Source organism: Balaenoptera musculus, chromosome 3, assembly GCF_009873245.2.
Source record: "Balaenoptera musculus isolate JJ_BM4_2016_0621 chromosome 3, mBalMus1.pri.v3, whole genome shotgun sequence".
NCBI classification, from domain to species: Eukaryota; Metazoa; Chordata; class Mammalia; order Artiodactyla; family Balaenopteridae; genus Balaenoptera; species Balaenoptera musculus.
In genome coordinates, this window is record NC_045787.1 from 89,483,604 (window position 1) to 89,508,369 (window position 24,766).

General features: G+C 37.1%; 1 pseudogene; it reads right to left on the reverse strand.

Moving 5' to 3' along the window:
* Positions 1–21,252: 21,252 nt before the first annotated feature.
* Positions 21,253–23,626, reverse strand: LOC118892510 (annotated as a pseudogene).
* Positions 23,627–24,766: the final 1,140 nt, after the last annotated feature.

Sequence of the window (24,766 nt, forward strand, 5' to 3'; positions counted from 1 at the left end):
ACAATAATGAGATACCACTGCGTACCTATTAGAATGGTTAAAGTCCAAGAAGGTAACATCAGATGTTGATGAGGAGCATCAAGAACTTTCATTCATTGCTGGTGGGAATGCAAAACGGTACAGCCACTTTGGAAGACAGTTTGGCTGTTTCTTACAAAACTAAACAGACTAAAACTATTGTCTTACAATACAATCAAGCAATCATGCTTCTGGGTATTTACTCAATTGAGTTGAAAATGTATGTCCACACAGAAACCTGCACACAAATGTTTACAGTAGCTTTACTCATAGTTGCCAAAAATTGGAAGCAACGGAGATGTCCTTTACTGAGTGAATGGATAAACAAACTGTGGTATATCCATACAATGGAATATGATTCAGTGATAAAAAGAAATAAGCTATTAAGTCACAAAAAGACATGGAGAAGCTTCAATGTTTATTGCTAAGTGAAAGAAGCCAGTCTGAAAAGGCTACATGCTGTATGTCTGGAACTACAGGACTTCCTAGAAAAAGCAAAACTATACAGATGCTAAAAAGATCAGGGGTTGCCAGGGGTTGGGAGTGGGAAAGAGAGGGAGGGAAAACAGGTGAAGCACAGGGGATTTTTAGGGCAGAAAAACAATTCTGTATGATACTGTAATGGTGGGCATGATATTTGTATTTGTCAAAACCTATAGACTATACAACACAAAAAGCAAAAATTAATGTGAAGTATGGACTTTACTTTTTTTATTTTAAAAAAATTTTTTATACAGCAGGTTCTTATTAGTTATCTGTTTTATACATATTAGTATATATATGTCAATCCCAATCTCCCAATTCATCACACCACCACCACGACCCCCCCCCCACCACGACCCCCCTTGGTGTCCATACGTTTGTTCTCTACATCTGTGTCTCTATTTCTGCCCTGCAAAGTGGTTCACCTGTACCATTTTTCTAGGTTCCACATATATGCGTTAATATATGATATTTGTTTTTCTCTTTCTGACTTATGAAGTATGGACTTTAGTTATTAGTGATGCATGAATATTGGTTCATTAATTGTAGCAAATATACCACACCAATGCAAGATGTTAATAGGGGAAACCATGGCAGGGAGGTGGGGAGTATAGGGGAACTCTCTGTACTACTTGCTCAATTTTTCTGTAAATCTAAAACTTATTAAAAAAAAAAAAAAGTCTCTTAATTTTAAAAAAGTTTCCTTTTCTCCCTCAACATGCTTCCTCCAATGTTAACTTCTTATATGAGCATAGTAAAATGAACAAAAACAAAAAATTCTCATTGAAAATATATTACTAACTACAGACTTTATTTGAATTCCACCATTTTTGTATAAAAATGTACATATAAAAATACATAATTTATATATAAAATTATATGTATAACATATGGTATATCATATATAACATATATCATATATGTATGTGATATGATACATATATATATATATATTTGGTTTATTAACTATGCCCACTTCTTGAATGTGAGTCCATACAGGTAGGAATCTTCTCTTTATTTTTCTTCATTTTCTCCCTAGAGCCCAGCATGGACTCTCTAAATATTTACTGAATGAGGTAATGAGTGGGGTAGGAATCTTTTCGAGAGAAGAAATAAGAAAGGTCACAAACTTAAATATGTTTGTAGGTGGGATGGTGGGAAATTGAAGAAATTCTATAGGAAATTCTAAAATGTATCCTACAACTTATTCTTTAGGAATTAGAGGATATAAAACAAAACTGAGCTTTTTTTTTTTTTTATGTTTTGGGATTATCATTATCAATACCAGTTACTGTGTCTCAATAGGACTAAGATAATATTGAAATACTATATATACTAACACTGGTGTTTCCACTAGGTATCCTGTCCATGTTAGTTTTTCTTTCTTATTTCCTTGCCAGCTACACCCATGATCACTTCTTGTATTATTTATAAACTTATCTGATTCCCGACTTTGAGAAGCTTGCATGGTATACTGGAGAGGAAATGGATTTGGGTTAGATAAACTTGGGTTAGTTTTGAATTCCAGCTGCATCCTTTACTACTGTTATGTCCTTGAGAAAGTTAAACACTTGAGCTTCAGCTTTCTCTTTGATAAAATGGAAATAGTAATATCAAACAAGAAAAAAATGGTGACAATGTAAGAAAACATATGTAAGGTTGTGGTGAACAGTGGGTTCTCAACAAAAGGGAACAGTTATAAAAAAAAGTAGATCTTAGTCATTTTAGAACACTTGGCACTTAGCCCATTTCTTTGCTGTATCAGGTGGCTAATAAATGTTTGATGAATTGAATTCCTTCTGCTGTCAAGGAATGTGTTTCCTTTTGTTTTCATTATAATTTCTTTTTGGCTGATTTGCTGTCACTTCTAAAAATCATAACTTCTCTCTTTTCCTTCTCTTTTTCCTTTTTGATTTTCTCTCTCCAATTATAGCCATTTCTTCATTGCACTGTTGCAGTAAAATTTGATTCGTGTATATATCTCATGAGCCAGTACTTGTCCTAGGTGAAAAATCATGTAGTCGTTTTCTCTTCCAATGTCTCCAAATGTCTGCTTGGTTTTGTTTCTTTGGTCTCCCTCTTCAAGCAGAAGATTGTTCAATTGTTTTTGTTTCTGTAGTTAGAGAAGTCAGGTGAGGAGCACTTTTAAAGTTTAAATATGTTTTGTTGATTGAAGAAGACATCTACAGTGCAGTCTCTCCCAATTTCCTATGGAAAAACCTCCCAGAGAAATAAAAGAAAACTCAAAGCAATAAAAACAAGGACGATCATTCAACCAATTGCCAGAATCTTGGAGGATTTTCCACTTATTAAATGTTGTGAAACTTCACTGTATGTTGCTATCAAAGACTGACCCACAAGGAATAAAACAATTCTGAATGTCCAAAAGTAGGTATCAATACTATCTATCTTTTTACCCTGTTGTCTACTCAATACTATTTTTGTAGTTCATTCAAGGAAGAAACCTTTATCAACATTTTCTCACAGAGTTCCCATGCTAGCAAATGGTTTGACTGGCCAGGAAAGACTCCACTCATTCTTACAGGGCTCAATAGATAAGTATACTAGATTTTATAGACACAAGTAGCTCCTCAAGAAGTTTCAGAAGCCCGGAATTCTGTAATTGGCTTTCTGAGATCCAACCTTAGGCACATTATGTATAGTTTGGGAACATACCTTACTTAAGAGCAAGTCATCTTTTTGGCATTCTTCATGTAGATGTGGATTTATGTTGTTTTACAAGTGTTCGTTTTTTCCTGCACCCAAACTCCATCACCTCCAAGTCCATTAGCATAAGTACAAAAGTTTGGAGGTGGTGCCAAAGAGCAGCAGAGTTTATACGACACCTGATGAATGATAATGGAGGGTTCCACTGCCTTGCCATTTCATCAGCTGGTTGGAAAGATAGATATGCAGTTGATTTGGACTTTTGTGATTTATAAAGGCCCACTTAGTCACTTGAGGTAACTTTGACTTTAATTAATTATAAAGTTTGTGTGGGTTATTTGGGCCAAGGTAAATAATACCAGAGGACTTAACTAATGATATAATTGGAGAAAGAACTTAAAGGGATACTAACCTACTTTCCATGGAAACCAGCATATAGAAACAGAAAACCATGGAAGTTTATAAAATTTGACTAAGAGACACAAGGTATGGACATGATCTCTTAGAGAAAGCAGGCAAGATGTATGTATAGCCAACTTCTTGGAGCAAATATGACCTCCCTGCAACAAGTTTTGCACTGGAAACTAAGGGTTTCTATTTCAAGGAAAAATTGAAGTCTAGTCTGTTCTCCCACTCCTTGTTCGTGACACTTGCATTTCCTTGCTAACCTTTACATAACATACTTGAGAGGTGGTTCTTTTATGGTGATTATAGTTCCCTCCCCATCATGGCTCTCACAAGAGGTTTTTGCAAAGGTTTTAAGGTTCCCCTGTAGATTGGGCCTGGACTATTGCTAGATGTGATTTCTAGACCTACTGCCAGATTACCTGTGAGTCTGCATTTTAATTAGTCAACTCTGTCAATCCCTTTATATTTGATGGTTCTGAACAGTCTGTCCATCTGGCATTTGACCTCTGCCCTACCTAGCTATCAGTATCTTCCTGGTTTTTGCTGGACTGGTTGGTTTCATTTGTTGCTTCCCTACAGTCGACTGCATCTGTGTCCACAAGTGCCTCTGTCTCACATCCCTACCATCTTCCTTGAATTCAAGATTTTACGTGTATCTCCCAGGCCCAGATTAGTTTTATGTCTACCCTTTCCTTTTTCATGAGCTTGACACACTAGACCCTGTGCATATCCCATAATCCCAACTGATAGGATGCCTAACATGACTTTGATTTCAAGTGTTCCTAAATTGAAGCAGCAGAGCTGACAACAAGTAAATGTTTTGATATTTAAAACAACAAAAAGACACTATCTTTTACTCATCAGATTGGTTAAAAAATTTTAAATTTGAGTGTAAAAAGTGTTGGCAGTTTTATGGAGGAAAGATTCTTTTTTTTTTTTAACAATTTTATTGAGATATAATTTACGTTCTAAAAAATTCACCCATTTAAAGTATATGGATCAGTGGTTTTTCAGTACACACATAGAGTTGTGCAAACATGACCACAATCTAAATTTAGATCATTTCATTACCTCAAAAGATACCCCATGCCCATTTTCAGTCATTTCCCATATTCCATCCCATCCCACCCCCCCACAGACCCAGGCAACCATTAATCTACTTTATATCTCTGTAGATTTGCCTACTCTAGGCATTCCATACATGGAATCATACAATATGTGGTCTTCTGTGACAGACTTCTTTTACTTAACACAATGCTTTCAAAGTTCACCTATTTTGCAGCATATGTCAAGGAAGAAACTTTCTTCCTTGTTATGGCTGAATAATATTCCATTGTATAATACATTATGTTTTGTTTATTCATTCTTCAGTTGATGGACAATTGAATTGCTTCCACTTTTTAATGACTATGCATAATACTGCTATGGATACTTTTGTACAAGTTTTTGTATAGACATAGGTTTTCATTTCTCTTGAGAATGTACCTAGTCGTAGAATTGCTGGGACAAAGGATAACTCTACGTTTAAAAATTTCAAGGATTGACAGGATGTTTTCCAAAGTGGCTGTGCCATTTTACACTTCCAACAGCAATAAAGAGGGTTCCAATTTCTCCACATGCTTGCCAACATTTGTTATTTTCTTGTCTTTTTGATTATAGCCATGCTAATAGATGTGAAGTGGTATCTCACTGTGGTTGTGATTTGCATTTCCCTAATGTCTAATGATGTCGATCATCTTTCATGTGCCTCTTAGTCATTTGTATGGCTTTTTAGAGAAACAGCTATTCATATCCTTTACCCAGTTTTAAATTGGATAGTCTTTTTATTATTGAGTTATAAGTGTTCTTTTTATTTTTGGCCACACCGCGAGGCATGCAGGATCTTAGTTCCCTGACCAGGAATCAAACCTGTGTCCAGTGCAGTGGAAGCGTGGAGTCTTAACCACTGCACTGCCAGAGAAGTCCCGTAAGTGTTCTTTATATATTCTGCATACAAGTCTCTTTATCAGATTCATAACTTACAAATATTTTCTCACATTCTATGAGTTGACTTTTCACTTTCTTGATGATATATTTTGCAACACAGAAGTATAATCTAAGGTAGGCAATTTAAATATTTTTCCTTTGTTCCTTGTGCTTTTGGTGTCGTATCTGAGAAACCATTGCCTCACCCAAAGTCATAAAGATGTATTACTACGTTTTATCAATAATTTTATAGTTTTAGTTTTTCTATTTAAGACTTTGATCCACTAGAGTTAATTTCTATATATGATATGACGTAGGAATCTAAATATATCTTTTGCATATGGATATCCAGTTCCCAGCACCATTTCTTAAAGTCTATTCTTTCCCCCACTGAATTGTCTTGGCATCTTATTGAAAGGGAAAGAGATTCTTTTTTCTTACTTTATTTTTGGCTGTGTTGGGTCTTCGTTGCTGCGCGCAGTCTTTCTCTAGTTGTGGGGAGCAGGGGCTACTCTTCGTTGAGGTATGCGGACTTCTCATTGCGGTGGCTCCTCTTGTTGCAGAGTATGGGCTCTAGGCACATGGGCTTCAGTAGTTGCAGCACGCAGGCTCTAGGGTGCGTGGGCTTCAGTAGTTGTGGCACGTGAGCTGAGTAGTTGTGATTCGTGGGCTTAGTTGCTCCGCAGCATGTGGGATCTTCCCGGACCAGGGATGGAACCCGTGTCCCCTGCATTGGCAGGCAGATTCTTAATCACTGTGCCACCAGGGAAGTCCCGGGAAAGAGATTCTTATACACTGCTGGCAGTGGTACCAATTGGTACAGTATATGGAGGAAAATTTGACAATATCCATCAAAATCTTTTAATGCAAGAATCCAAAACCCTAGGAATTCTTTTTCTAGGTGGCTGTAGTCTGGAAAAAACACTTGCACATCTTTACAAAGAGGCAAATATAGGAATGGTTTTGTATTAGTGAAAAGTATTTGTAATAGTCAATAATTGAAAGTTTCCATCATTAGGAAAATACCTAAATTAACTATTTTATATCCAGACTATCAAATACAATGCAGCAGGGGGAAAAAACAGATTAAAGAATGGCATGCACCATATATTAGAATTTATAAAGAAAAAAGGAATAACCATATCATAAAACACACACACAAACATAAATATAATACAAACGTACATAAAAATACAATATATAAAAATATATAATTATATATACATATTTATAATGTTTATATAATATATAAAAATATAATTATAAATATACATATTTATAATATATTGTCGGGAGCCAGCTGCAAGCTGACACAGTTCTTGCAGCTTAAAGCATGGCAAAGTCCTGCTTAATTCTTGACAGGACCCGAAAGAGTTATTAGAGAAGATATGAGTCTTGGCCCGTGAGGTTGCTTGCGGTTTCGCTAACTATAGTTTGTCCTTGGCATATTTTGGTAATCACAGTCTGTTCTCACGCATGTTTATATTCTGGTTCGCAGAATGTTTTGTACTATAACTCCAACATTAAGGAAATACTGTCTGATGATTCTGTCTTGTGATTTTAACAAAAACATGTATTGCCTACTGCAATCTAGAAAAAGAGTTTTGATGGGAAATAAAGTGTGTGTGTGCTTGTACACCACCCTCCTGACTCCGTCTCTTCTTAATCCCCTCACCTGCTCTCAGGACTTGTTCCTCAGTCTTACAGCGACTGACAATATATACATGTATGTACACACATATACAAACATATATATACACATATATATGGTCTATGAATCTAAACTTTTGTATACAAATACCTAGAAAGTGTTTGGAAGAATACACAAGTTTATAGCAATAATTATTTTTAGAAAGGGACTAGTCAAAGGGAACTATTCCATTTTTCTAAATTACTTTATTTTTTATGAATAAAAATATTCATATATTGCTTCTGTGACTGAGATTAATAATAAAAAGAATAGTTATTAAATATACTCCCCCCTTTCCCCCCAATACAAGCCAAATGTCCTGAAAGAAATTTGAATTTTCAAGGAAGTTTTCAGGTAAAGTAGAACTCATTCTATTGAAACCTGGTATAAAGCCATATTTAGATTAAGTTATTGTGATAAAATATTAAAAATGGGACACTTTTCTCAGTTTTGGCTGAGGCAATAAATATCCAGAATAGAATAATGTGTTGGAAGTATTTTTATATTCCAAAGTGAGGCACTGAGCCAAATATACAAGAATTGCAAAGGAAATGATCAAAAACCCATTTATCAACTCATTGCCCATATTTCTCAAGATTATAAATGTTTTAAAACTGGAGTAAAAGAGTAGAAATTAGAGATAATTTCTTTAAAAAGAACTGTCAGTAAGCTGTGTGCCAGACCACTACCATTATTCTCCATTTCCACTCCCTAAATGAAAGTTTAAAGCAGACCACATTCCAACCTATAATGTGTCTTCTGGCACTTGAGAGATACAGTGGATTTATGTTTGAATCACACTTGAAAATTCGAAAGAATGACATATGGCTGAAGTAGTCCGGTGCCAACAGAGTAGACGACCAAAGTTTGGGAAGTATTATATTTGTACTTCCTTCTACATATATAAAAAATTCATGTATATGACCAAATGGAGACAGAGCACACGTAAGAGTGTGCAGGCTTCCAGTCAGGACTTTCATGAAGAGAATTAATTGGAGGGACTATGGAACCCCAATAAAGAGTATTTTAAGGACACTATCCTTAGACCTCAGAAAAGCACACAGCAAAGGAGTAACTGAAGACAGTCAGCTGGAAAGTGTATCATCAGTGTCAAAGAAATGCAGATGAGAGATTCCCTAGTGACAGGATGTCTCTAAAGAACCCACAAAGCATCCTATGCCTCCTTCCAAAGTTAGAAATCCTTTATGTTGCTTACAATAATTCATTCAAAGCCTTTACTGTTCCTTCCTTTTCTTCCTTCCCTGCTTTGACTTTGGCAGAGCAGAGGCAGCCTAGTCAGAGGAGGAGAGGAGACATGCAGCGTGGGGGAATACAGAAGCCAACAGTAAGCCCTTTCACTCTGCAGCTTCCAAATCTACATTACCTCTCAGAAGAGGGGAAAAGTCTTAACTTTAAGTGAAGTTAGGAGTTTCAATTGTAATGCTGGGATGGCCATATTAATTACTGGACTAAGACAATTTGGGAGACTATTTAAGAGAGAGCAGATAAGCCTTTCTGAAGTTTCACCACTTCCCAAACTAGCTACACAGAATGAGCTTTAAGGGCATTGTAGGAAAAAGATCAAGCTGCTGTTTAATTGCACCCTACTAGTTCTGCTCTTCAAACATATCAGTTATAGCATAATTAAATATTAAACATCAGTGAGGCAACTGAATGTAATTCTGACAGCCTTTAGCATCAAAATAGACAACTGAATTTTTTAAATTTTTGCTTATATATTGTACAGGAATAGTGGCTAATATATTCTGTGTTTGCTCTCTTCATTAGCAGGTTCACGTATTTAATGCAGAAGTCACCCGGAGTCATCTGATACCCTGAGGTTTAAATAATTTTAGATAATATAGCCATGACCTACATCACATAGCTAGTTACAGGAGTTATTTGAAAGAGATTTGTTGGATTTCAAAACCCCCACCAGGCTTAGGAAATGTAGCTATGCAAGTAAACATTGTCCAAAAATTTGTCAGACTTGGAAAACCTGAGAGACAAGTAAAGCCCCATTACCAGTCATTATGATGTCTAAAACCTGGAACCTGTACACAAGACCATCAACCATGGAATCAGTCATAACAACTAAATATCACCAAAGTAATAACAGTCATTAACTTGGAGAGTTGTTATAAAAGCATTCATAAACTGAAAAGCGTATTCAAGAATTTGACAGACTCACAGATACAGAGAACAAACTAGTGGTTACCAGTGGGGAGAGGGAATGGGGGAGGGGCAAGATAGGGGTAAGGGGATTAAGCGGTACAAACTATTATGTATAAAATAAATAAGGGACTTCCCTGGTGGTGCAGTGGTTAAGAATCTGCCTGCCTGCCACGGGTTCCATCCCTGGTCTGGGAAGATCCCACATGCTGTGGAGCAACTAAGCCTGTGCTCCACAATTACTGAGCCTGCGCTCTACAGCCCGCGAGCCACACTACTGAGCCCACGTGCCACAACTACTGAAGCTGGCATGCTCTAGGGCCTGCATGCTGCAACTCCTGAAGCCCACATGCCTAGAGCCCATGCTCTGCAACAAGAGAAGCTACCGCAGTGAGAAGCCGGCGCACCACAAGGAAGAGTAGCCCCCACTTGCTGCAACTAGAGAAAGCCCACGTGCAGCAACAAAGACCCAACACAGCCAAAAATAAATAAAAATTTTAAAATAAATAAATAAATAAAATAGATAAGCTACAAGGCTATATTGTACAACACAGGGAATATAGCCAATAATTTATAGTAACTATAAATGCAGTATAACATTTAAAAAATGGTGAATCACTATGTTGTATACCTGTAACTTTATATAATATTGTATATCAATTATACTTCCATTTAAAAAAACTTTTTTAAAGAATTTGACAAATTGAGTGTAATTTGTGTTATGACTGTTTACAAACTAAACAAGTATGTTAACAATTTTTTTAAACCTATGACTTACGGGAATCCAAAATTGTGTGAAAAATGTTTAGAGACAGGCTAACTTTCTCATGGTCACCTTTGTCTCCAATTTCCTCTTTCCATTTGCCCTAGCTCTGTCTCACATTTTATTTAGGTACTGTGAAACAGCCCCTTCCTTGATTATTTATAATTACCTACTTACATTAAGTCTAAAGGAGCCCGAATAATGATTTTCTACCAATTACTTTTACCAAGAATCTGGGGGTCATGGCTGCAGAAGAGTGTGTAGTTACTCTGCAGCAATTAGCAATGCCAAATTCAACATTAAGTATCTCCATTCCTGGAAAGCTCTTCAGCCATCTCTTTTTCAGGAAATTTCCATGGGTCTTTTAGCCAAGTCCCTAGCTTTATACCATTTTCTTCCTCTGCTCATGTTTTCTCTATCTCATTATCCATTGTAAACAAACTATTTACTTTATTATTCAGTACAATGGGGGCAGCTTCCTACCATTATTCAGATTTTTGTTGGACTCCCATAGGTGAATTCTGTCATCTTTGTTTTAGAATTTGCCAAATTCAAGAATGCCCTGTCTCTCTGGGAAGTACTCTAATTTTTAAAAATTGAAGCGCAATGAAAATTTCAGAATGTCAAGAGATTAAGACCAGTGAAAGGAGACTATATAATTTTTGTTCTCTGTCCACTTCAATATCTATAGAATATACAGATATTCTTTGCAGTATTTTCAACACTCTGCCTAAAGAAGGAAGTCCTGGGCCATAGGAAAGGCTTTACTCCTTAGTGATTAGGGACACCCCAAAGGGAGAGAAGGCCTTCCTAGGGTAGAATTCTTGAACTGACAATGTACGGCTTTTATAATTTCCTTTTGCCTTGTGAACACATAGGAACAAGGAATTGCCTAATAACCTCCTGGAGCCATGCATATGAAAAAGAAAAACCAGAATTCCTACATTAAATGATAATTAACTATCACTTATTTCTCCAGGGTATAAGTTTGAAAATGTATCTAAGGACATTTAGTCTACCTTGCTTTAAGCATAATTTATTAATCTTTTCCCTTCTCATAAGAACAAAAAATGTTCGTTGATTTACATGGCTATGCCAAGGGGTGCAAAACAGGGGATTGTCTGGGCATCTACTATAATAGGGTAAGAAAACTATGGCTATGAACAAGCTGCCTGTTTTTGTAAATGAACTTTTAATGGAATGCAGTCAGGTCCATTCATTTACATATTGCCTATTGCTACTTCTGTGCAACAAGAGCAGAGTTGAGTAGTTGCAACAGAGATCCTATTGCCAGGCCCTCAAGACAAGAATAATCACTATCTGATTGATTGGTTCAAGATGGCGGAGTAGAAGGACGTGCGCTCACTCCCTCTTGTGAGAGCGCCAGAATCACAACTAACTCCTGAACAGTCATCGACAGGAAGACAGTGGAACTCACCAAAAAAGATACCCCACATCCAAAGACAAAGGAGAAGCCACAATGAGACAGTAGGAGGGGCACAAACACAATAAAAGCAAATCTCATAACTGTTGGGTGGGTGACTCACAAACTGGAGAACAATTTTACCATAGAAGTCCACCCACTGGAGTGAAGGTTCTGAGCTCCACGTAAGGCTTCCCAACCTGGGGATCTGGCAACGGGAGGAGTAATTCCCAGAGAATCAGACTTTGAAGGCTAGCAGGATTTGGTTGCAGAACTTCGACGGGACTGGGGGAAACAGAGACTCCACTCCTGGAGGGCACACACAAAGTAGTGTGCACATCAGGACCCAGGGGAAGGAGCAGTGACCCTATAGGAGACTGAACCAGACCTACCTGTTAGTGTGGGAGGATCTCCTGCAGAGCTGCGGGGCAACTGCGGGGACAAGGACAGCAGAAGTTCTGGGAAGTACTCCTTTGCTTGAGTCCTCCCAGAGTCCAGCACTAGCCCCACCAAAGAGCCTGTAGGCATCAGTGCTAAGTCTCCTCAGGCCAAACAACCAACAGGGAGGGAACTCAGCCCCACCCATCAGCAGACAAGCAGATTAAAGTTTTACTGAGCTCTGCCCACCAGAGCAACACCCAGGTCTGCCCAGCACCAGTCCCTCCCATCAAAGCTTGCACAAGCCTCTTAGAAAGCCTCAGCCACCAGACAGCAGACGGTAGAAGCAAGAAAAACTTCAATTCTGCAGCCTGTGGAATGAAAACCACATTCAAAGAAAGATAGAAAAATGAAAAGACAGAGGACTATGTACCAGATGAAGGAATAAGATAAAACCACAGAAAAACAACTAAATGAAGTGGAGATAGGCAACCTTCCAGAAAAAGAATTCAGAATAATGACAGTGAAGATGATCCAGGACCTTGGAAAAAGAATGGAGGCAAAGATCGAAAAGATGAAAGAAATGTTTAACAAACACCTAGAAGAATTAAACAACAAACAAACAGAGATGAACAATACAATAACTGAAATTAACAATACACTAGAACACATCAATAGCAGAATAACTGAGACAGAAGAACGGATACGTAATGTGGAAGACAGAATGGTGGATTTCACTGCTGTGGAACAGAATAAAGAAAAAAGAATGAAAAGAAAAGAAGACAGCCTAAGAGACCTCTGGGACAACATTAAATGCACCAACATTCGCATTATAGGGGTCACAGAAGGAGAAGAGAGAGAAAGGACCCGAGAAAATATTTGAAGAGATTATAGTCAAAAACTTACCTAACATGGGAAAGGAAACAGCCACCCAAGTCCAGGAAGCACAGAGAGTCCAGGCAGGATAAATCCAAAGAGAAACATGCCAAGACACATAGTAATCAAGTTGACAAACATTAAAGACAAAGAAAAATTACTAAAAGCAACAAGGGAAAAATGACAAATAACATACACGGGAACTCCCATAAGGTTAACAGCTGATTTCTCAGCAGAAACTCTACAAGCCAGATGGGAGTGGCACTATATATTAAAAGTGATGAAAGGGAAGAACCTACAGCTAAGATTACTCTACCTGGCAAGGATCTCATTCAGATTTGACAGAGAAATCAAAAGCTTTAGAGACAAGCAAAAGCTGAGAGAATTCAGCACCACCAAACAAGCTCTACAACAAATGCTAAAGGAACTTCTCTAAGAGGGAAGCACAAGAGAAGAAAAGGACCTACAATAACAAACCCAAAACAATTAAGAAAATGGTAATGAGAACATACATATCGATAATTACCTTTACTGTGAATGGATTAAATGCTCCAACCAAAAGACACAGGCTCACTGAATGAATACAAAAACAAGACCCATATATATGCTGTCTACAAGAGACCCACGTCAGACCTAGGGACACATACAGACTGAAAGTGAGGGGATGGAAGAAGATATTCCATGAAAATGGAAATCAAAAGAAAGCTGGAGTAGCAATACTCATATCAGATAAAATAGACTTTAAAATAAAGAATTTTACAAAAGACAAGGAAGAACACTACATAATGATCAAGGCATCAATCCAAGAAGAAGATATAACAATTATAAATATATATGCACCCAACATAGGAGTATATCAATACATAAGGCAAATGCTAACAGCTATAAAAGAGGAAATTGACAGTAACAATAATAGTGGGGGACTTTAACACCTCACTTACACCAATGGACAGATCATCCCGACAGAAAATTAATAAGGAAACACAAGCTTTAAATGACATGATAGACCAGATAGATCAAATTGATATTTATAGAACATTCCTTCCGAAATCAGCAGATTACACTTTCTTCTCAAGTGCACAAGGAAAATTCTCCAGGATAGATCACATCTTGGGTCACAAATCAAGCCTGGGTACATTTAAGAAAACTGAAATCATATCAAGATCTTTTCTGACCACAACACTATGAGATTAGAAATCAATTACAGGGGGAAAAAAACCATAAAAAACACAAACACATGTAGCTTACACAATACGTTACTAAATGACCAAGAGATCACTGAAGAATTCAGAGAGGAAATCAAAAAATATTTAGAGACATATGACAATGAAAACACGAACTGCCAAAACCTATGGGATGCAGCAAAAGCAGTTCTAAGAGGGAAGTTTATGGCAATACAATCCTACCTCAAGAAACAAGAAACATCTCAAACACTCTAACCTTACACCTAAAGGAACTAGAGAAAGAAGAACAAACAAAACCCAAAGTTAGTAGGAGGAAAGAAATCAAAAAGATCAGAGCAAAAATAAATGAAATAGAAACAAAGAAAACAATAGCAAAAATCAATAACACTAAAAGCTGGTTCTTTGAGAAGATAAACAAAATTGATAAACCTTTAGGCAGACTCATCAAGAAAAAGAGGGAGAGGACTCAAACCAATAAAATTAGAAATGAAAAAGGAGAAGTTACAACAGACACTGCAGAAATACAAAGCATCATAAGACACTACTACAAGCAACTCTATGCCAATAAAATGGACATCCTGGAAGAAATGGACAAATTCTTAGAAAGGTATAACCTTCCAAGACTGAACCAGGAAAAAAAAGAAAATATGGACAGACCAATCACAAGTAATGAAATTGAAACTGTGATTAAAAATCTTCCAGCAAACAAAAGTCCAGGACCAGACAGCTTTACAGGTGAATTCTACCAAACATTTAGAGAAGAGGTAACACCCACCCTACTCAAACTCTTCCAGAAAATTGCAGAGGAAGGAACACTCCCAAACTCATTCTACAGGGCCACCATCACTGTGATACCAAAACCAGACAAAGATACTACAAAAAAAGAAAATTACAGACCAATATCACCGATGAATATAGATGCAAAAATCCTCAACAAAATACTAGCAAACAGAATCCAACAACACACTAAAAGGATCATACACAATGATCAAGTGTGATTTATCCCAGGGATGCAAAGATTCTTCAATATATGCAAATCAATCAATGTGATACACCATATTAACAAATTGAAGAATAAACACCATATGCTCATCTCAATAGATGCAGAAAAAGCTTCTGACAAAATTCAACCCCCATTTATGATCAAAACTCTCCAAAAAGTGGGCATAGACGGAACCTACCTCAACATAATAAAGGCCATATACAACAAAACCACAGCAAACATCATTATCAATGGTGAAAAACTGAATGGATTTCCCCTAAGTTCAGGAACAAGACAAGGATGTCCACTCTCACCACTATTATTCAACATAGTTTTGGAAGTCCTAGCCACAGTAATCAGAGAGAAAAAGAAATAAAAGAATACAAATTGGAAAAGAAGTAAAACTGTCACTGTTTGCAGGTGACATGATACTATACATAGAGAATCCTAAAGATGCCACCAGAAAACTACTAGAGCTAATCAATGAATTTGGTAAAGTTGCAGGATACAAAATGTATGCACAGAAATCTCTTTCATTCCTATACACTAACAATGAAAAATCAGAAAGAGAAATTAAGGAAACACTCCCGTTTGCCACTGCAACAAAAAGAATAAAATACCTAGGAATAAACCTACCTAAGGAGGTAAAAGACCTGTACTCAGAAAACTATAAGACACTGATGAAAGAAATCAAAGATGACACAAACAGATGGAGAGATATACCATGTTCTTGGATTGGAAGAATCAATATTGTGAAAATGACTATACTACCCAAAGCAATCTACAGATTCAATGCAATCCCTATCAAATTACCAATGGCATTTTTTACAGAACTAGAACAAAAAAGTCTTAAAATTTGTATGGAGACACAAAAGACCCTGAATAGCCAATGCAATCTTGAGGGAAAAAAACGGAGCTGGAGGAATCAGGCTCCCTGACTTCAGACAGCTACAAAGCTACAGTAATCAAGACAATATGGCACTGGCACAGAAACAGAAATATAGATCAATGGAACAGGAGAGAAAGCCCACAGATAAACCCTCGCACCTATGTTCAACTAATCTATGACAAAGGAGGCAAGGATATACAATGGAGAAAAGACAGCCTCTTCAATAAGTGGTGCTGGGAAAACTGGACAGCTACATGTAAAAGAATGAAATTAGAACACTCCCTAACACCATACACAAAAATAAACTCAAAATGGATTAAAGACCTAAAGGTAAGACCAGGCACTATAAAACTCTTAGAGGTAAACATAGGAAGAACACTCTTTGACATAAATCACAGCAAGATCTTTTTTGACCCACCTCCTAGAGTAACTGAAATAAAAACAAAAATAAACAAATGGGACCTAATGAAACTTAAAAGCTTTTGCACAGCAAAGGAAACTATAAACAAGATGAAAAGGCAACCCTCAGAATGGGAGAAAGTATTTGTAAATGAATCAATGGACAAAGGATTAATCTCCAAAATATATAAACAGCTCATGCAGCTCAATATTAAAAAAAAACCCAATCAAAATCAGGCAGAAGACCTAAATAGACATTTCTCCAAAGATGACATACAGATGGCTAAGAGGCATATGAAATGCTGCTCCACATCACTAATTATTAGAGAAATGCAAATCAAAACTACAATGAGGTATCACCTCACACCAGTCAGAATGGCCAGCATCAAAAAATCTGCAAACAGTAAATTCTAGAGAGGGTGTGGAGAAAAGGGAACCCTCTTGCACTGTTGGTTGGAATGTAAATTGATACAGCCACTGTGGAGAACAGTGTAGAGGTTCTTTCAAAAATAAAAATAGAATTACCATATGACCCAGCAATCCCACTATTGGGCCTATACCCTGAGAAAACCATAATTCAAAATGAGTCATGTACCACAATGTTCACTGCAGCACTATTAACAATAGCCAGGTCGTGGAAGCAACCTAAATGCCCATCGACAGATGAATGGATAAAGAAGTTGTGGTACATATATACAATGGAATATTACTCAGCCATATAAAGGAACGAAATTGTGTCATTTGTAGAGATGTGGATGGACCTAGAGACTGTCATACAGAGTGAAGTAAGTCAGAAAGAGAAAAACAAATATTGTATATTAACGCATATATGTGGAATCTAGAAAAGTGGTACAGATGAACCAGTCTGCAAGGCAGAAATAGAGACACAGATGTAGAGAACAAATGTGGACTCCAAGAGGGGAAAGCGGGGGAGGGGAGGGGGGTAGGATGAATTGGGAGATTGGGATTGACATATATACACTAATATGTATAAAATAGATAAGTAGTAAGAACCTGCTGTATAAAAATAAATAAATAAAATTTTTAAAAAAGAATATTTACTATCTGATCCATTAACAATAAGGTTGCCAACCTCTACTATACAATAATCTTCTTTGTTGTATAAATGCCTTATGAGAATATTTTCCCCAAAGATAGTTCTTACCCTAAGCTGCTGCCAGCTTTTAAAATAAAAATTTTGTTTTGTTTCACATAGATACAGAACATACAAACTTGTGTCAAATAGCATTCTCAATTCCCTCTTGGTTGCCCTGCTATTTAGAACATGAGGTAAGGAACAGAGCTGGGAAGTAATAAACAATGTATATAATTGTATAAATAAAGTAAGGTACTATATGGCTTATCCATTTTTCAGAGAAATGAGAAGAAAAATGTTTAATCAGAGATACTGTCTGTGACAAATATATGACATATAAACATGTCTTAATGTGAGACGACAAAAAATGTCATGCCAGTGAATACTCTTATTAAGATATTTCTCCCAAAGATAATGCTAGTTTCATTGTCAGGGTTTAAATTGTTAGGACATGTTAAGAATGATCAGGTTTTTTGCAAGGAAATATAATCACATTCAGACCTAATTAAACTTAAAAGCTTTTGCACAGCCAAAGAAACCATCAACAAAATGAAAAGACCAATAAAGTGTCAATATCCAAAATATATATACAGCTCATACAACTCAACATCAAAAAAACCCCAAACAACACAATTAAAAAATGGGCAGAAGAACTGAATAGACATTTTTCCAAAGAAGATGTACAGATGGCCAACAGGCTCATGAAAAGATGCTCAGCATCGCTCTTCATCAGGAAAATGCAAACTAAAACCACAATGAGATATCACCTCATACCTGTCAGAATGGCTATCATCAAAAAGAACACAAATAACAAATGTTGGGGAGGATGTGGAAAAAAGGGACCCCATACACTGTTGGTGGTAATGTCAACTGGTGTAGCCACTGTGGAAAATAATACGGCGGTTTCTCAAAAATCTAAAAACAGAACTACCATATGACCCAGCAATTCCACTCTTGGGTATATATCTGAAGAAAATGAAAACACTAATTCAAAAAGATACATGCACCCCAATGTTCAGAGCAGCATTATTGACAATTGCCAAGATATGGAAACAACCTAAGTGTCCCTCAACAGATGAATGGATGAAGAAGATGTGGTATATATATATATATATATATATATATGCAATGGAATACTACTCAGCCAAAAAAAGAATGAAAATTTGCCATTTCCAACAGCATGGATGGACTTGGAGGATATTATGCCAAGTGAAATAAGTCAGACAGAGAAAGACAAATACTATATGATATCACTTATATGTGGAATCTAAAAAATAGAACAAACTAGTAATTATAGCAAAAAGGAAACAGTCACAGATATAGAGAACAAACTAGAGGTTACCACTGGGGAGAGGGGAGGGGGCAGGGGCAAGATAGAGTAGTAGATTAAGAGGTACAAACTATTGGGTATAAAATCAGCTACAAGGATATACTGTACAACAGAGGGAATATAGTCAATATTTTATAATCACTATAAATGAGTATAACATTTTAAAAATTGTGAATCACTATGTTGTACACCTGTAACTTATATAATATTGTATAACTATATCTCAATTTTTTAAAAGTTAAAAAGAAAAGAATCACATTCAGGCATTCAGGCAGCAGGGTTTCTCTCCCTTCAATGTGCATATGAATCACGTGGGGAACGTCTCACAATGCAGATTCTGACTCAGTAGTCTGAGGTGGGACTTGGGGTTGTGCATCCCTAACAGGCTCACCTCTGGACCACACTTTGAGTTGCCAAGCTCTGTTACTTAGTCTTTTCTCTACTTTCCTGTGGTAACCAGTCTCTAAGATGGCTCCCAATCATCCCTACCTGCAGAATCCACCCTCTTGTGTGGTCCTCTCTCACATTGTGCCAGGGTGGATCTGTGTGAGAGTTTATGCATGGTATGTCACTTCCAAGATTAGTTTATAAAAGACTTCCATCGTAAGTGTATGTTTTCTCTCTTTCTCCCTCTCTCTCCCTCTTCCTCTCCCTCTCTCTCTCTCATTCCACCCGGGGAAAGCCAACTGCCATGCTATAAGGCAACAGAGTGGAAAGGACCATATATTGAGAAGCTGTGTTATCTGGCCAGCAGCTACTGAGGACCCAAGGCCTACTAACGACTACCTGAGTGAATTTAGAACCAGACCCTTCAACTCTGGTTAAACATTGACATCCATGCAGCCCTGTCTGAGAGCTCAACTGCAAATTCATAAGAGACCCTGAGCCAGAACCACCCAGGTAAGCCACTTTCCAATTCCCGACCCTCAGAAACTATGTGAGATAATACATGGTTGTGGTTTTTTCCAGCTGCTAAGTTTTGTGATAATTTGTTACACAGCAATAGGTAACTAATACCTTTAGTTAATGATTTTACAGTATCTTTTTACAGAGTCTGCACTGATAAAGAAAGGGTAAAATGCAGCTATTTATGGCTAATCAAAAAAGAAAAAACTAATACCTTATAACTACAGTGTCTTTTCACATTAATCACCACGCTTTAGTCTCACACTCATTAGAGATAGAGATGGCAGGATCATCAGTCCCCCTTTACAGATTTGGAATCTGGTAGGTCCAGAGAAGCTTGATGTTTGTCCAATATCATATAGCAAGTCAGACAAACCTGAACTGGACCTCCATCTTTCATATTTCTCCTCCCAGGGTTCTTGTCATTAGACTTCCCTGCCTCTGCTTACCATTTCTATCAACTGTTGGTTGGTGGTCAACTAAATAAGGAAGCTGGGAAACATTTAAGAGTTTAGCTCTAGGTTGTAATACCCAATATAAGAGTGGGAGTTGTAATGAGAGCTACCAGCCATTACATCACTTGTGCCATTATTATTTTATCAGATATGTTATTGAACCAGATAAACTGTCATATTATGTATAGCCCAGGACCTAACTGGCAGATCTCCCACCAACTCTTTACGTATTAATGACTTGATAAAAACTGCATTTAATTCTTTTTTTCACCTTTCTTGAGATATAATTTACATACTGCACTGTATAAGTTTAAGATGTACAGCATAATGATTTGACTTACATATATTGTGAAATGATTACCACAATAAGTTTAGTTAACATCTGTCATCTCATATAGATACAAAAAAATAAAAGAAAAAGAAAAAACTGTTTTTTCCTTGTGATTAAAAACCTATGGATCTACTCTCTTAACTTTCAAGTATACCCTACAGCAGTGTTACCTATAGTCATCATGTTGTACATTACATCACTAGTACTTGTTTATCTTACAAACTGGAAGATTGCATTTTTTACCACCTTCATCCAGTTCCCCCCTCCCTCCAATCCCCACCTCTGGTAACCACAAATCTGATCTGTTCCGTGAGTTTGGGGCTTTTTAAAGATTCCACATACAAACGAGTTCACAGGGTGTTTAATTTTATTGCATGTTAATAAAAGCACTTAGGAGTGAGGTGGGGTTATGTCTCCATAGTTTCTTCAGTGTTTTGAAAAGATCACTTAGGGTTTACAAAATTTTGAGTTTGGAGATCATGTAGAAGAAATTAAAAAGCAGTTGAAAAAGCTTATAAACAACAAAGATGTCCTGGCTTCCATATTCAGGAATACAGCTGATCTACTGGAGGATGAGTTAGTATTTGGTTATCTGGGATCTATGTTGATTTGTGATGCACTAAAATATTTCTGCATGACATTAGTTTTAGTCGTGTCTTTAGATGTTTGGGGAAAAATAAGCATGAAACTTATCATGATATTAAGGCATTTTATGACTTGGGAAAAATATTTGGGAGGACAAAATTATTCTTCTTGAGCTAAGAAAGTACTAAAATAGTCATCTTGAAACAAATATTCTTTGTTTTGTTTTGTTGTTTTGTTTTGTGGGTGTTCACTATTTATTTAGGGCAAATACTCCACATCTGTGATCCTCTCCAGTCAGAAGTTCTTTGAGACGATGCCGTAAGCCTTGGCCAGTCGGAGAATGGAATCATCTGACTCACCCATGCTGTGAATGGCCCCGCAGATAGCGTAGGTTTTAAACTCGCCGTTGAACGTGCCTGTCACCGTGTCAGCCTCGGCCACGTTCATCTGGATGGCGCGTGGTACTTGGCATCGATGATGCGGTAGCTGGCCGAGCATTTCCGCGGCATGCACAGGTCCATGAACTCGCTGGCATCGTTCTGAATGCTGAGGGTGCGTCTGGTGGCACCACGATGAGTGCTTGCACAGAAAGGCAAAACAACTATTCTTAAAGAAATTTACACTACATTTTCCAATTCCCTTAGTGTTGAAATCACCAGAAACTAGAGAGCCTGGCTAGGGTGGTAACATCACCACCCACTAGCTATGTGATACTTGGTTAAAGTCACTGAACTTCAGTCTCTTTACTAAAAAATGGGCTCAATTCTATGTTACTTACAGTATATTAAAGAGAATTAAATAATTTAATATCTGTAAATTACATAGTATAGTGCCTATGACATAATAACTTTCAGCAAATGCTGAGAATCTGTTATTTACTAAGTAATAGTTTCGTAAATGGTAACAATCAGGCAATGGGACCTTGTTTCTCCTGCTTGCTATGAACTTCAGGAGAAGAAAGCTAGGAAAATTATAGTGAGTGAGAAGGAACAGAGGCTAGAAAAGTAAAAGATAAAATCAGTTATATCTGTTAATTTTAATTCACATCATCTAGGAATAGACCATATCAAACTTTGGGAGGAAACTGTACATATTTATGAAGTACATATTAAGCATTTGAAATATTCCTTTAGTCCACTAAATATATTTTCCAAAACATTCATCTGGCATTTAGCCTGTACACTTCTGAGACCTAATTACCTTATTTCTTCATTTAAATTGTAATATACACAACCCTCTTTTCCTAGGTGACACTTTAAAATATGAAATGCGGTTCCCAGTTCTGCAGTAGGTTTGCATTCCTGTTAGAATTGCTAGGCCTTCCATTCATTTAGATCAGATGAAATGTGTCATCTTCAGTAAAGCTTTACCCAAGTTCTTTGGGCAAAGGCAGCTTTTTCCCTTGAGCTTCTCCAGACAACAATTTGCAAGTATTCCTGTTACAGTTGTTTTCTAAACATTTATTTACATACTTCTTTCCTCTACTAGATGGCAATCACGTCAGAAATATGAAGTTTACATTTTTATTTCATCTTTTGCTGAGAGGGGGTACATAAATATTAACTGAGTGAGTGATGAAGGGAATGAATTTGATTCTTTACTGTGGAGTGGAATACATAGAAATATATAGTCTTCTGAGATCTGTGTTTATATATCAATTAGATATTGATATAAATACATGGTATTTAGAAAGAACAATGATCTTACCCTCACGCTAGACCCTTGTGTTTACTTACAGTGGTATGATAAAGATGGCTAAATAAAAGATAAAGAAGAACTTTAAAAAATCAACTCTTCAAAAGAATGTTTAGCAGTTCTGAGATCAAAGGTCAGCTACTAGTATCTTGTATCTTATTATCCAAAAGCAGGTAGTAATTCCCCAGGTGCACACAACATGGCGCCTGTAGATCACCTGTGAAATAAACATACTCTGGCTGTCAAGAAATGTTTGGTTGTTGCTGTGGGGTTTGCCCCCCTGAGTGAAGAATTTAAAACTAAACATCAGTTTAGATGGGGAAAAAAAAAGGTGGCTAAGATTTTTGACAGTTTTTCCTTCTGCTCCCAAAGTGGCTTCCCAGCAGCAACTTTGGCAGTTGCTCTTGGCAGTAGCTCCTGACACAGGCTTCCAACACCTGCTCCCATCTGCAAGGGCTCTTCTCTGAAATGACTTTCACTGGCAGGGAGTTCCATTATCAAAACTCTAGGGCAGCAGCAGCCTATCCTATCTTTGGGGGCACTAGCCTCCCTCGTCCTTCTCTTGGTACCTGGTCCCTGCTCTCTTAGCACCATTTCTAGCGCAGCTCACAGCAGGACCCACAGAGTCCTCTGGACAGTTACAGAATGAAACTGCTCTTTTTGAGGAACAAGTTCAAAAGTGTGAAGATAAAAATCCTAAATTATAGACCATAGTGCTATAGTCTCTGTAATTTTCTATGGTCCACTCAACACTTTCTGAGGTTTGGGATCCCCCTTTGGAGTTATAACTGCTTGAGGACATTATGTTAACCCTTAGTGGCTGGCGGAACACAAGCCTAGTGGAGATTTTGCTGTTTTATCTTATCTCACCTTACCTCACAGCACACATATCCCTCTTCTTCTGGTGTTTTTTGGAGGATGTTTCCCTCATGTAGCTTCAGTGCATGTGGTTGAGGTGGAGATAGATAATACCCACTATCTCCTTCGTTCAAGGGATTATACTATGCTCTCTGTTGCACAGATTCTCTGTTGATCCAAACAACAAAATTCCAGGAATTTTATCTATACATGTATCTATGTATTAGGAAAGATAAATTATTTTTCTGATGGCCTTGTTAAAGATTAAAGGATTATGCAATCTTCAGCTACTATTGGCAACTATGGGGAGATGGCCTACCTGTGAAAGTGAGTGAATGTGTGTGTGTGTGTGTGTGTGTGTGTATGTGTGTGTGTGTGTGTGAGAGAGAGAGAGAGAAAGAGAGAAAGAGAGAGAAAATCCTGAAAATAATATTTGAATGCCAGAACTTAACCTGTCTGACCAGCTCTACTCATGGGTTTCTCTATTATGTGATTCAATAAATTACTCTATTCTTATTATTTGCATAAGGTAGTTTGAATTAAGTTTCTAAAACTGGTTAACTAAAATGGCTCAACTAATTGATCAGGAAACTAGGGATCGATGAAAGCTGCAAATTCCACTTGCTCATCTTTTCCTAGACGGCAGCCATATAACCAGGTAACCAGAATGCCTAGGACAATTTTACTTCAAATGTTTCCTCCTATTTTCCCTATCAATATATTTTTGCATTTCATACTTTATCATTGTTCCAGAAATAAATGGTAATTATGCCCATAGGGCATAAGGACACCAATGAAAACCAAGTTTCCCCAAAGTTATCTTGGATCTTTCAGTATTCTTTTATAAATCTTATATTACAAAAGGAGTTAATAATAGCTGCTCCTCACCAAAGAATTGTTCTGAAAATTAGTTCTCATTTGTAAAAATAAAAAGGTATATATATCAAATAGTGAATCAGTTTACATAGCATATAAAATAGAAAGGGTGTACAAATGTGTGGTATCAATACTATTTTTTTCTATGAAAAACTTTGCAATGATTGTGAGATGCTTGTGGATGACCAGGTCTCCCCTAGTACAGCATAAGCCTTAGAAAGAGTGTCTGTGTCCAGACAGCATTTAGCAAATTTTCTGACGCATGTGAAATGCTCTTTGTTGGCTGCTTGATCTGGATATGGTCCTCAGGAAAGTTCTAGTTGAGAACATTTTAAGA